The 11714-nt window shown below is 35.3% G+C and overlaps 1 pseudogene; it reads left to right on the forward strand.

Annotated features, from left to right (window-relative positions):
• The first annotated feature begins 11389 nt into the window (after positions 1-11389).
• On the forward strand, positions 11390-11499 carry LOC150067388 (small nucleolar RNA SNORA40; annotated as a pseudogene).
• The last annotated feature ends 215 nt before the right edge of the window (positions 11500-11714 follow it).

An 11714-nucleotide genomic window follows, 5' to 3' on the forward strand; every position in this document is an offset into this window, starting at 1 on the left:
ATGTAATATAGAAAGGATTACCTTCCTGTAAACTTCCCTCACCCTTCCCCTATTCATTTGACTCATTTGACTATCTATTCATTTTCCTTGACCAGTCATGGTTTATGTGACATTGTAATTGGGAAATGACATAGTTTACATTTACTGGTTTAGAATGTGCTACAGGTACCAGAATCTTCAGAGAGTATACACATATAGGACATATGATAAACTTTAATTCACAAATTAGGCACAGTAAGACATTAAGGAAACAACAACAAATATTAAACTAACAACAATAACTGATCATAAAGAGAAGAATGGTAGGGCCAGGAGTTTGGCCTAGTGGTAGAGTGCTTGCTTAGCATGCACAAGGACCCCAGTTTGATTCCTCAGTACCACATACATAGAAAAAAGCCAGAAATGGTGCTGTGACTCAAGTGGTAGATCTCTAGCCTTGAGAAAGTCCAAGAACCCAGGCCCTGAGTTCAAGGCACAGGACTGGCAAAAAAAGAGAGAAGAATGGTAGATACCAATACACTAATAACAGTTATTTGACATTTTTCTATTTTAGTTTTGAGTTTGGTTTGTTTCTGGACATTCCATGTAATAGTCTCAGTTATTCTTCCCCATTTTTGACCACTAGTATCTGAATGCACAGAAAGCAAAATTCTAAAAAGATGAGTATTGTGCTTGGTTTGTTCTCCTTTCTCTGGAGTTTGTACTTTGAAAGAAGTGGAGATTTACTCATATATTATTTATAATTTGATATGTCCAAATTATACAAATGTCTAAGTGAAAATCAATGTAATGCTTTCCATTAAAGCATACCCTAAACAAAGAGAAAAAATAAACAAGTGCCACATTTTATAATTAGAAGGCATTTAATATCACCACCAAGCAATATTATTAATTGTCAAGATTCATACTATAACTTTATTAAATACTTTAATTCATGAAAAGTTTATATTTAATAGGACAAATGTTGAAAGCAAATAACAGTGAGAGTCTTATATGAATTACCAGCCTTAGATTTCAATGGTTAATGAGAAATACTTTTTAACTATATTTAATTAGTCTGGTAATTACTGATTGCATTCTATATATGAAGAACTGTGCCAGAGAAGCATGGAAAAAATTTCTGTCCTAAAGGACTCCACTGTCAACTGTGGTGACAGGAAAATGGATGAACTACCACGATGAATTAGACAGGAAAGTGTCAATAAATCTCTATGAGGTAACGGGGCATGGCTTCACCTAAAAAGATGACATTGATTACTGAAGTTTTCAGAATGAAGACACCAGGAAGATCATTGTAGGTTGAGAAAATATCATTCGCAAAGATATCCCACAGTCATGCTGGGAATTTCAATGTGATAGAGTGTCTAATGTAAATATAGGGGAGAAAAGGAAAAGAAAATAATTTAGTTAGAAAAACATGATAAAACAGATGGTAATGAACTTTGAGTACAAAGCAAAGGAATCTATAGTTTTACAAATATCTCATACAAAATAGCTAAACAATGGACAGGATGGAATTGTAGTTTTTGTAAAAAAAAAAGTATTTTGTTTTGTTTTTAAGCAAACTAAAATTGTGAAATATGCTGTTATGACTATTTTTCTAAGATGGTTCATCCTGCCAACCATGGGAAAATTTATATGTTGGTACAAGGAGGCATCAGAGACAAAGGATTATGAAAATTGCATAAATTTCCAGATCTTCAAATACTAAGGTGCAGATCTCTGGCATAGTGATGAGAACAGAGCAGAGAGGCTACATTCCATCAGTGTTTCTGATTTGGGGTCAGCAGGTGTGGGTGATCCACTGAAAGAAGGTGGTGGGGACGATTTAGAAAGCTGCACGAGATGCTACTGCCATTCTGCTCTGTCCTGGAGGCATTCCAGTACAATGACGATGGTGAGGGTGGTAAATATTTAGTTCAGAAAGCCTGTAAGACAGTGAAGATGGCTAACAACTAGCTTCGTTGAGGACTTGGGCAGCAACTCCAGGTATGTAGAAATAAAGGAATTCCTGAGGAACAGTGGAGTGTCACCCTGAAACTGGAGGCTGCCCCTTCCCCCAATGCTGACACCATGGAAGAGCTTGGAGGTCAGGGGGGGGGGGGCAGAAGTAGAGAAGAGCTAATTGTCCCATCATGGGAGACAGATTGATTCAGAGTTGTGACAGAAGGACAGAGGGACAACATATCACTGCCAAATAGTAGCCAGGAAGAGATGGAGGTGGCAGAGATGTAGATTGCTTTTGCTTTCTCTGCAGTCTCAGAGGTGTAGGCAGAAAGGCTTAATTTATTCCAACGCTGCTTTAAAAGAAGACAAATATTTAGACAGGAATCACCTTCACTTCTGTACTGGATTCATCACTGTATGATGCAACGCAAGCAGAGCAGAGCTAGACTGCTCCCTCGCTCCATTTGCTTCTGTGTTTATAGTAAAATGAGTTCTCAGGAAGTTCCTCCTTTAAATAGGATTTTCACCAGGAGAATCTTAAAGTCTCCCTTGCATTCGAGTTAGTAGGGGGTAATAAAGAGTGACCTTTGGGAAGGGATTCTTGCAGATTGATTTATAAACTTCCAAGGTAGGCAGGCACACAGCCTACATTCAGTTCCGTTGGCATCTGAAGTCAAACCTTTAATTTACTGTCATTGAAATTTGTCGATGTCTGCCTTTAAGTAGAAAATGGCTTTTCACTAATAAGTTCCATGGAGTGTGACCTACTGGGCTGAGCTCACTCAACATTCTGATTCTGCCCTCAGCCACTTAAATCTACTTATGCTACATGCACTTCAGAGCCACGGTGACAATGGAGGAATACATGTTTTCTTCCAGTCAAGGCCCAGAAGTTGCCTGTCAGGAGTCATTTACTTCCTTTTATCCTTCCTCCATTTTTCCTCCTTCCTTCTCTTATCCACTCTTCATACACAAGAAAGAGAGGTTGAAAAGTTTACAGGGTCAAATCAAAGTTAGGTGAAAATCACCTCCCTATCCATGGCTCTAGCCCTAACACAAGTAGCCCGTCTTGAGGCAGAGCTTTTCCTCCCTCTTGCTTCCCCACGGGTGATTCATTCACTTCTTCAGCTAGTCCATAAGTATTTATAATCTATTGTATTGTAGACATCTTTCTAGTTGCTGGGAATGTGTGAACTTGAATGATTCTCGACTATCATTTTACTCCTTAGTATTTGAGATTTTTCTGTTCTTTTCTGATTTACTCATTAGACAGTAGCTACATGAAGAAAGGATTGTGGCTTAGTTCTTCAAATTTCTGCCATCTAACAGTGCTTGACATATAAGATTCATTGGATGGGTTTATTAATTAATCTACTAATAATTAGCTTACCAATGAACCTATAATCTACCTATAATAATCTACAGATCGATGATGGATAGATAGATAGATAGATAGATAGATAGATAGATAGATAGATAGTGGTAGATGCTGACAGTTTCAACAGAGGAATCCTTAAGGAGAGAGATAATATCACAGTAATTTTCAGTGCAAAGACATTCATTTAATTTCATTTATTCTATCACCTCATTGAAAAAAACAATTTTGTGCTTTTGGTGGATGTTAGTATTAAACTTCTAAGAGAAGCATTTTCTGAGAGTGTCAACAATAGCCAATGGTATTAAGACATTCTATTCATAAGAGGGAGGCAAATGAGCCTGTAAAGAAAATAGGCTGTTCATTTTTCCATTATTGTCATCTAATAAGTGATTTCTGAGTCATTTATTTATTCATAATTTAGTAGGTCACAAAATGAATTGGGTATCCACCAGCTTTGCTGCAAATAAAAATGAGCCATCATGTGCTGTTATTTAAGAAGAAAGTGAATTTTCAAGATAGTTAAAAAAGCTGATACATTGTATCATCGTAATACCATTGTTCGAAGAAATGATTATCCAATTTCTTTCAGTAGACTCTTAGTTGTCTGACTTGAAAAGTAAGTCAGTAAAATTGGCAGTTGCTTGTTTGACTCCTTTGGGCAAAATAGCCTAAACTTTTATCACACATTGAGTTACTTTCTGAAATCTCAGAGGTGAAATGGACGTTGGTCATGCCATGACTGTACAGACTACATGACACCCACCAAGATGATGAAACACATTTAGAATGTTAACTTATTAGTAATGTAGTTAGTTGGCTCACTTCTACTAATTGGTATCTGGGTCTTTTATTTTTTCCCCCATGCACTATTGCCTTTCTTCTTTTATTTTAAACTTTGTGAAACTATCTTTTCCCTCTTCATGAGGATAAAGATGAATTATTCCAGAGGCTCTCTTTTTAGAAATACTTTGATCCTGTTTTCTTTTTTTTTTCAGTTCTAGGATCTGAACTCAGGGGTCAAAGTCAGGTGCTCTGTTGCTGAGAGCTGTGCTGGTTTCTCTTGTGTTATTTTGAAACAGGTCTCACTACCTGCCTAGGCCTGTGTCTGGACTGCAGTCTACCTTTTTCATCCTGAGATGATGGGCATGTACTTACGTGTCAAGCTGTCCATTGAGAAGGGCTCTTGTGAACTTTTCCCACACTGACCTCAAACAGTGATCCTCCTGATTTTAGCCTACTGGGTAGCTAGGGTTACAGGCACAAACCACAAACACTTGCCTTAGAAATTTCCTGCTTTTTCCTCCTCTCTGTTCTCTAAAATGGAATGTGTAGAATATTGGCTGGAGTGGGTAGGAAACAGAGAATTTGAGTGTGAGATATCTGATCTTGAATTTCAACTTAGAGTCACCTAATGCCTAGGATAAGTTGTTAATCTTACTGTGTTGGCCTCTGTTGTTTCATGTAAGAAATTAGTGTTATTTTGAAGGGTAAATGAAATGAATTAGTTACAGAATTGAATGAAATAAATTAACCCTTAGAGACATGTCCAATTTGTAGTTGAAAACTATGGAGTATGACAATGACAAGATAATTGGATCTATCCCCTCTCAGATGCTAACCAGAGCTACTATTTTATGATCACTTTCATATGCATGCGCTTTGGCAATTTTAGCTATTGGAAACATTCATTCAAAACCACCTAGACAAAAATTCCCTAACTAAATGCATATATTCAGATTTTTAAGCATTTTTATGAATGGATGAGACCTGACGGGAATAGTACAATGTAAGCACAGAACCCAGCTTCAGTTGACTGATTAATTTGGACATTTTTACATTCACTCATCAAACATTTATTTAGTGCTTATTGTGTGCTCAGTGCTGAAAGCAAAGAGGGAACAAAGCAGGCAACAATTTCTGCCTTCCTGGAGCTTTTGTTTTACCTTAAACAAAACTGATATACTGCATAGGAGAAAACGACATAGGAAATTAGCTTTTCTGCTACTCATATAGATCATCATTTCCAAGTACAGTCCATTAAGGACCCAGTGCTTCAAGTTTCTTTTTATATTAACATATCTTAGTTGAACAAGGGCAGTTTCTTTGTGGCATTTCCCCTGTTTTTCACGATTATATTCCTTGTTTCCTTATGTTTCTTTTTTTGACAATGCAAATCAAGAGTGAATACTGATAAATTGGAGGGTCTCAGGAAGATAATTCTCAGAATCTTCTAACAAATATTTGGAAAGAACTAGATAGGTTGTGTCCAGATAGGAAACATGGCACAAGAAGTGATAGTTTACTTCAGCCAATTGAGAGGGTCATACGATGGAAAGGTTCTTTAGCATCTAAAACTCTAGAACTTTATTTTGGCTCTATGGTTCATAGTCTAAAAGAACTGAGGGTCAGTGTATTTCTTCATGAGAATATCTCTAGAAGTTTCTGACATTTAAGATTTCACATCTCTGTCTAGGAAATTTTATAGAAAAAGAGAAAGAAACATGTCATATTTATGAGCCCTGTTTAAGAAATATATTTTGTTGTGTGGGTTTTATTTTTATATTTTTGTAAATGGTGATTCCTGGGAGATTTGCTTGTCTAAATCCATTTTTCTTCTCAGAATTGGAAATGACAGTTTTTTTCTAATGCCCAAATACTAATTTCTATGGCATATCTATATATTTCACCGGGCAGCCCTTCTGTGTATTTTCTGAATTTTGATTAGTTTGTCCTAAGCTCTTGGCAAGCTAAATTTCTCTAGCAGTATCCAATTCATTGCATTAAATGCCTGTTCAGCCTTGGAAAATATATTGATTTTTTTCAGCAAAGTAACAAATACCATTTTCATGACTATAATAGAGATTGATTATGTTTTATGGAACACACGCAGTGAGAGAGCTGATCCTAGTGACATAAAGTTGGAGCTTACAAAAATGAAAAAGAAATGATTTGAATTAATAATGAAGTTAGTGAATTTATCTGTTCCTGATGAAGTACAAGTATTTCTGGAGACGGGAGTGGGGGGTGGGGGGACATGCAAAGTTCCACCGCTGTGCAAATGCTCCAAAGATCAAGAGAAGTTTAGGTCTTTGGAGGTATTGGTTGCGTGACATCTTTTGAAAAATGTTTGAAAAGCTAAAACTATGGCAGTAATACCACCCATCTTTCCCTCCCTCTATAGTTGTACATACTTCATGACAGGCAAGTATGCTGCGAAATAGTTTTCAATCAAGTTAGGACACATGTAAATCAGGATCAAGGGAAACTAAGTTTGAACTACCAACCTCATTGAGAGCAGTCGATGTTTCTGATATGATTTGCACAACCTTAAATTAAAATGTAACCAGTTTCCTTTCACACCAATATTTTTAGAGTTAGACCTCATGATAATATCTTTGTTACTGTCTCACTGCCTGTCCTTTACCTGATACACTAATAATCACTGTATATAATATCCAAAGTGAATGAATGACATGGGCTTTATTTGTGTAAAATTTCTTTTTGAGAAATGAGTCATAGAAAACAAACAAACAAACAAAAAACTAAGCATATGGGATTTTGAAATAAGCCCTGGTGGATTTCTTCGATTTTACCAGTGATTATTATAATGCTACTTTCTGGGAGAAAATTAGTTTGTGCTAAGAAGTTTTATTTCTTCATCTTCAATCTTCACTACCCACCCAGCATCTAATCCAATATAGCATTGAACACAAAATAACTAATCAATTTCTCTAATGAAGAAGTAAATAGAATTCATCAGAGCAGCCAATGTTTCTTGAAGTACTAAGAAGCTTTAAGTATTTTGGTCTTTAAATTCCTATATGGCTATACAATACTAAGTCTCAGATATGGATTTTTAGGAGAATTTTTGTAATAAATCAATGAAACTGAACACTAAACATTTAGAAAATTCATGAAAATGAAAACTACACATGAAAATTTATCTCTTTGGGCTCAAAGTATTTCTAAAACCTTCAGGTCACTGATATAGTAAGGAGATGATTCTCCAACATTTATAGATTTTATAGTTAAACAATGTAGAAACTATTCTAACAATTGTTACTATTTCCTTTTATAATAGATTTAGAGAAAATCTTTCATGTTTTGTTTTCATTTTCTTGAACTCTTTAGTTTTACTTTTTGAAAGTATTCTTTTACTCAGAAAGTTAATGAGTGAAGAATACTTGCTTAAGTGTTCCCACAATTTAAAACCTAGATTCTAAAGTAACTTAATAAAAGAATGATGTAGAATGTGTTAAAAAATTGCCCTCCCTCTGTACAGAAGCCTGCAGTGGCCATTTTCCCATGTGCACATCCCACAGCAGTGCTTTTAAAATACGTGATTCAATATATATCATTTGATCATTCCTTTATTCTCTCACATTTCTGAAAATTGTAGTGCAGTTAAAGTGGTTGAAATGAATATTTAAAGACTGGAAGACATACAATCCCACCTACATGCAGCATAAATAACTGACACAAAACTTGCTAATGAAATTTTCAAGGTCTCAAATCTTCTCTGAATTCCTAAATATCAGAGCTTTTGAGGGAAGCAAAAACATTGATAACACTGATGCTTACTTGAAGATTATTATCATGACTACCCACCTGAGGGAAATAATTTAAAAAATTCTGGTTCTGATTTCTTTTGTGTTTTTTTAAATGAATTTTAGTTATGAAGTAGTTGTACAAAGAAGCTATAATTCCACGAGTCAAATGATAAGTACAATGTTTCTTCATCCATGTTGCCCCTTTTAGTCTCTATCTTCAAGTTATATACTTCAGTTTTTACATAATGTACATTCAGAATAATGACTGCATTCATTTACTGACACTTCCTCCCCCCATTCTGGTGCCCCTCCCCTAAAAAATCATGTTTCTACTTCTTGGGATTCATTTTGATAAATAGTTCATTAGTTATTCAAAAGAGTTACAGCTCTGGATTTCTCCCTAAGTATCCCACGCTTTTAGTCAGTTTGTTTGTATGTAGCTGCTTAGAGACCTGTGTATGTTATTACGAACATTTAAATTTTAGTATTCACATACGAAAGAAAGTATGAATCACTTCTCTCTCAGTGCCTGACTTGCTTCATTTGACATAATTTTTTCTAGACACGTTCATTTACCTGCAAATGACATAATATTCTTTCTGTTTTTATCCAGAATTTCTTCCTGTAATCTCTTAACCCTCCTTTCCCAAAGCCCTAAAATATCCTTTAGCCTCTCATTTCAGAACACTTCTTATGGATTCTTGCTGCCTCACAGAGAGTAAAACAAGAAAAATACCACAATTCCCCAGCTTTGTTCAAAAATTAGGTTCTAGCTCTCATCCCTGACAATTCTGAATGTCAGTATCTGAATTATAATCAGAAAACTTGAGTTTTCATACAGAATGGCAGGTGATTCTTACATCTGGAGAATAACTGGGAAAAAATGCCACCCTGTTTATGTTTAGTGAAAACTTTTCGGTATTACTTCCATTACTTTTTCAAATTCATCTCTCTCTGTCCCTCTCAATCCTCTTATCAAATAGTTTTACACATTCACTTACTCTTGATTTTAGTTTCACCGGTTTCTAGTCTCCCTCCTATACCGTGAAAGCCATTTTCCTTTTCTGTACCTCTGTCCTTCCTTATCAATTCCTAAGTCAAACTACACCTCTTCAGTGATGACTTCTGTTTGTGCATCCTTTAGTGATCAAGTCTTTATGTTGTTATGCTTATCCTCAGGATTTAGTATTATTACTTAAGATTCAACGCAATTTTTCTTTGTAGCAACTGTCATGCTTTATACAAAATTAACCAATATTATAACAAACTGTGTTGGCTGAGTAAGGGAGTAAATGTCATCAGAAGATGTCAGGCACTTGTTAAAAGTCTCTACTATATACTCTTCACTACAGCCTCCCCACCGACACACCCACACCCCAAAAATCACTTCTTTATATGTTGTGGTTGCTTCTCCTCCAGAGAAATTTGTTTATCCCTCACATTGGTGAGTAGAATAAAAACTAATGCCTGTTATTTATGAATCTATTAATTACATAGTAAGTCACTTGACATCCAGTGTTTAAGTTAAGACATGTCAAATTAAAAGTCGTTTTAGATTTTTGTTTGAAATCTACTCTTAGAAGCCCTTGCAGTTTTTATTTTCTCTCTCTTTGTTGCTGACTTAAAAAATATGTTGATTTTCTAAAAGGAAATGGCTGTGATGTTCAAAATAAACCATTAGTAGCAACAACCTAACCTAATGTAGTGAGCTTTAGAATAAATTGTCACCTTTGTGACAGCCACAAACTATTAAGTATATTTGATTCTTGCATAGAGCTAGATTATATAAGTTTGTGTACTCATGAGTATAATCTGGCAATGTAATAATGGAAATTAGATATACCTCACACTACTAAAGTAATAACATTCTCAAAACGCAAAATGAGCTATCTTTATGAATGTTTTTCTTGAGTTCCCCATGAATTGTACTATTAATTTGAGAGCAAGTGACCATAACTTGAGAGGCATAGGAAAAATTTTTCATAATCTGTTTTTTTCTGTTATTTTAAAAGTCAGGTTCTTGATGAGTCACCTTGAAGAAACGAAAGCTCTCAATTAATTTATTATGCTATCCATACTGATAACAGTTTGACAAAAGATATGTCTACCAGACAGCATATCTCCCTTTCTTTTAAAGTTGGCAGTTTTGTACATAAGTGGCCCTTCTTTGGCCGTGTGGTTTTCCTGTAGGTTTGGCTATGGAGGAGCAGGTGTGTGCTTCCAAAGTGTCTTTACAAGTGTCTCAGTGGGGTTTCCCTCCAAGCCTCCACAGGAGACAGCTCATCTGTTTAATCCTTATGTTTTAGTCAACCTTTCTTATTATGCAGGCAGGGCTGTGAGGCTCAGCTGGATTTTGACTCCCCAAATGGATTGATGGGACTCTTTGATCTTCACTGTGCATTGCATCTGTTTCATCTCCCTTCTTAATGCATAGACTTCCAAAGTCCTATGCTGGCTGATGCTCTGAAAAGAAATAAGTAATTTTACAAACAAGTAAAGATCAGCATCTAAAATGCAGGCACACACCCAAAGTTTTCATCTTGGAGATCCTTATTTTTTTTCTTCTTGGCATGGTATATTTTTTTTAATCCCCAACAGTCTAATTATGTTTTTCTGAAGGAGACTTTCACTCTAGAGTATTTACATGCCTATGAGAAGGTAGTCACATTTTGCAGTTGATTTGCATGTAAAATGATGATAGTCAGTCTTTGCAATTTACAAAATAGTTCATAGCATAATAACTTATTAATAGCTACAAAAAAGCAAAAGACAAAAACATACTTAGAAAGTTTACTAGTGCAATATGAAGTCTCACTGAGAAAAATAGAGATATTGTGAATAGGAATGGAAAAGCCCATGTTGCGGAGTAAAGTAGACTTAGAACAAATGTTATAGAGAACCCAATCTCAGTTACAGGATGCTGAAATATCATCCTATTTTCAAAATAAGTATTTAAAAAGAAGGATGCATACTCTTGTGTGAAGTGAGATTGGAGAAATAATTGGAGGAACAATATAGTCTACTTATTCCTATCAAAACACATTGAGTTATGATTATTTGAACCAGAAAATGTCAAGTTTTTATAAAAATAACTAACCCACTATTTCCAAGAATTATCATTTTATTTTTACTTTTTTTGTGTGTGCCAGTACATGGGCTTGAATTCAAATATTGGCCACTGTCCCTGAGCTCTTTTGCTCAAAGCCAGCACTCTACCCAATGGAGACACAGCTTCACTTCCAGCTTTTTGGGAATTGATTGGAGATAATAGTTCCATTTTTCTGCCCAGGCTGGTTTCAAAATTTAAAAGTTTTAGATCTCAGCCTCCCAAGTAGCTAAGATTACAGGCATGAGCCACTGACACCTGGCTCTTCAATGTGCTTTATACATATCTATAACTTCTAGAGAAGCAGCAACAGTTCCTAGAGTTTGCAAATGGCTATTTCATTTTCAAGCCCAGATGTTTACATGATCATTAATAATTAGGAATCAAATCAGTAGATACGTTATAATCTGCAGTTAGAAAATAAGCAAACAACTTTACAGGTGCAAACAGTAAATCCTCTTTTGCAACCCAGAACTCATTGATGAATATGAGGTTTTGGTACATGTAAGAAGGATATACGATTACTACAAAAAAAAAGAAAATAAGTAAACGAGATGTTGAGAAAATTAGAATGTACTACACAGTAAGGCTAAGTACTAGGTCACAGATATATACTTTAAATATATTTTGAGTGCATGTGGTACTTGGTAAATAATTTCTTTCTATTGGATTTCCATGAAAAAGAAGTCAGGAAGACAAAACTCAGTGGCTGGAAATGTATCTCATGGTGGAT

This window comes from Megascapheus bottae, chromosome 2 (assembly GCF_031878675.1).
Source record: "Megascapheus bottae isolate mThoBot1 chromosome 2, mThoBot2.hap1, whole genome shotgun sequence".
Taxonomy (NCBI): Eukaryota; Metazoa; Chordata; class Mammalia; order Rodentia; family Geomyidae; genus Megascapheus; species Megascapheus bottae.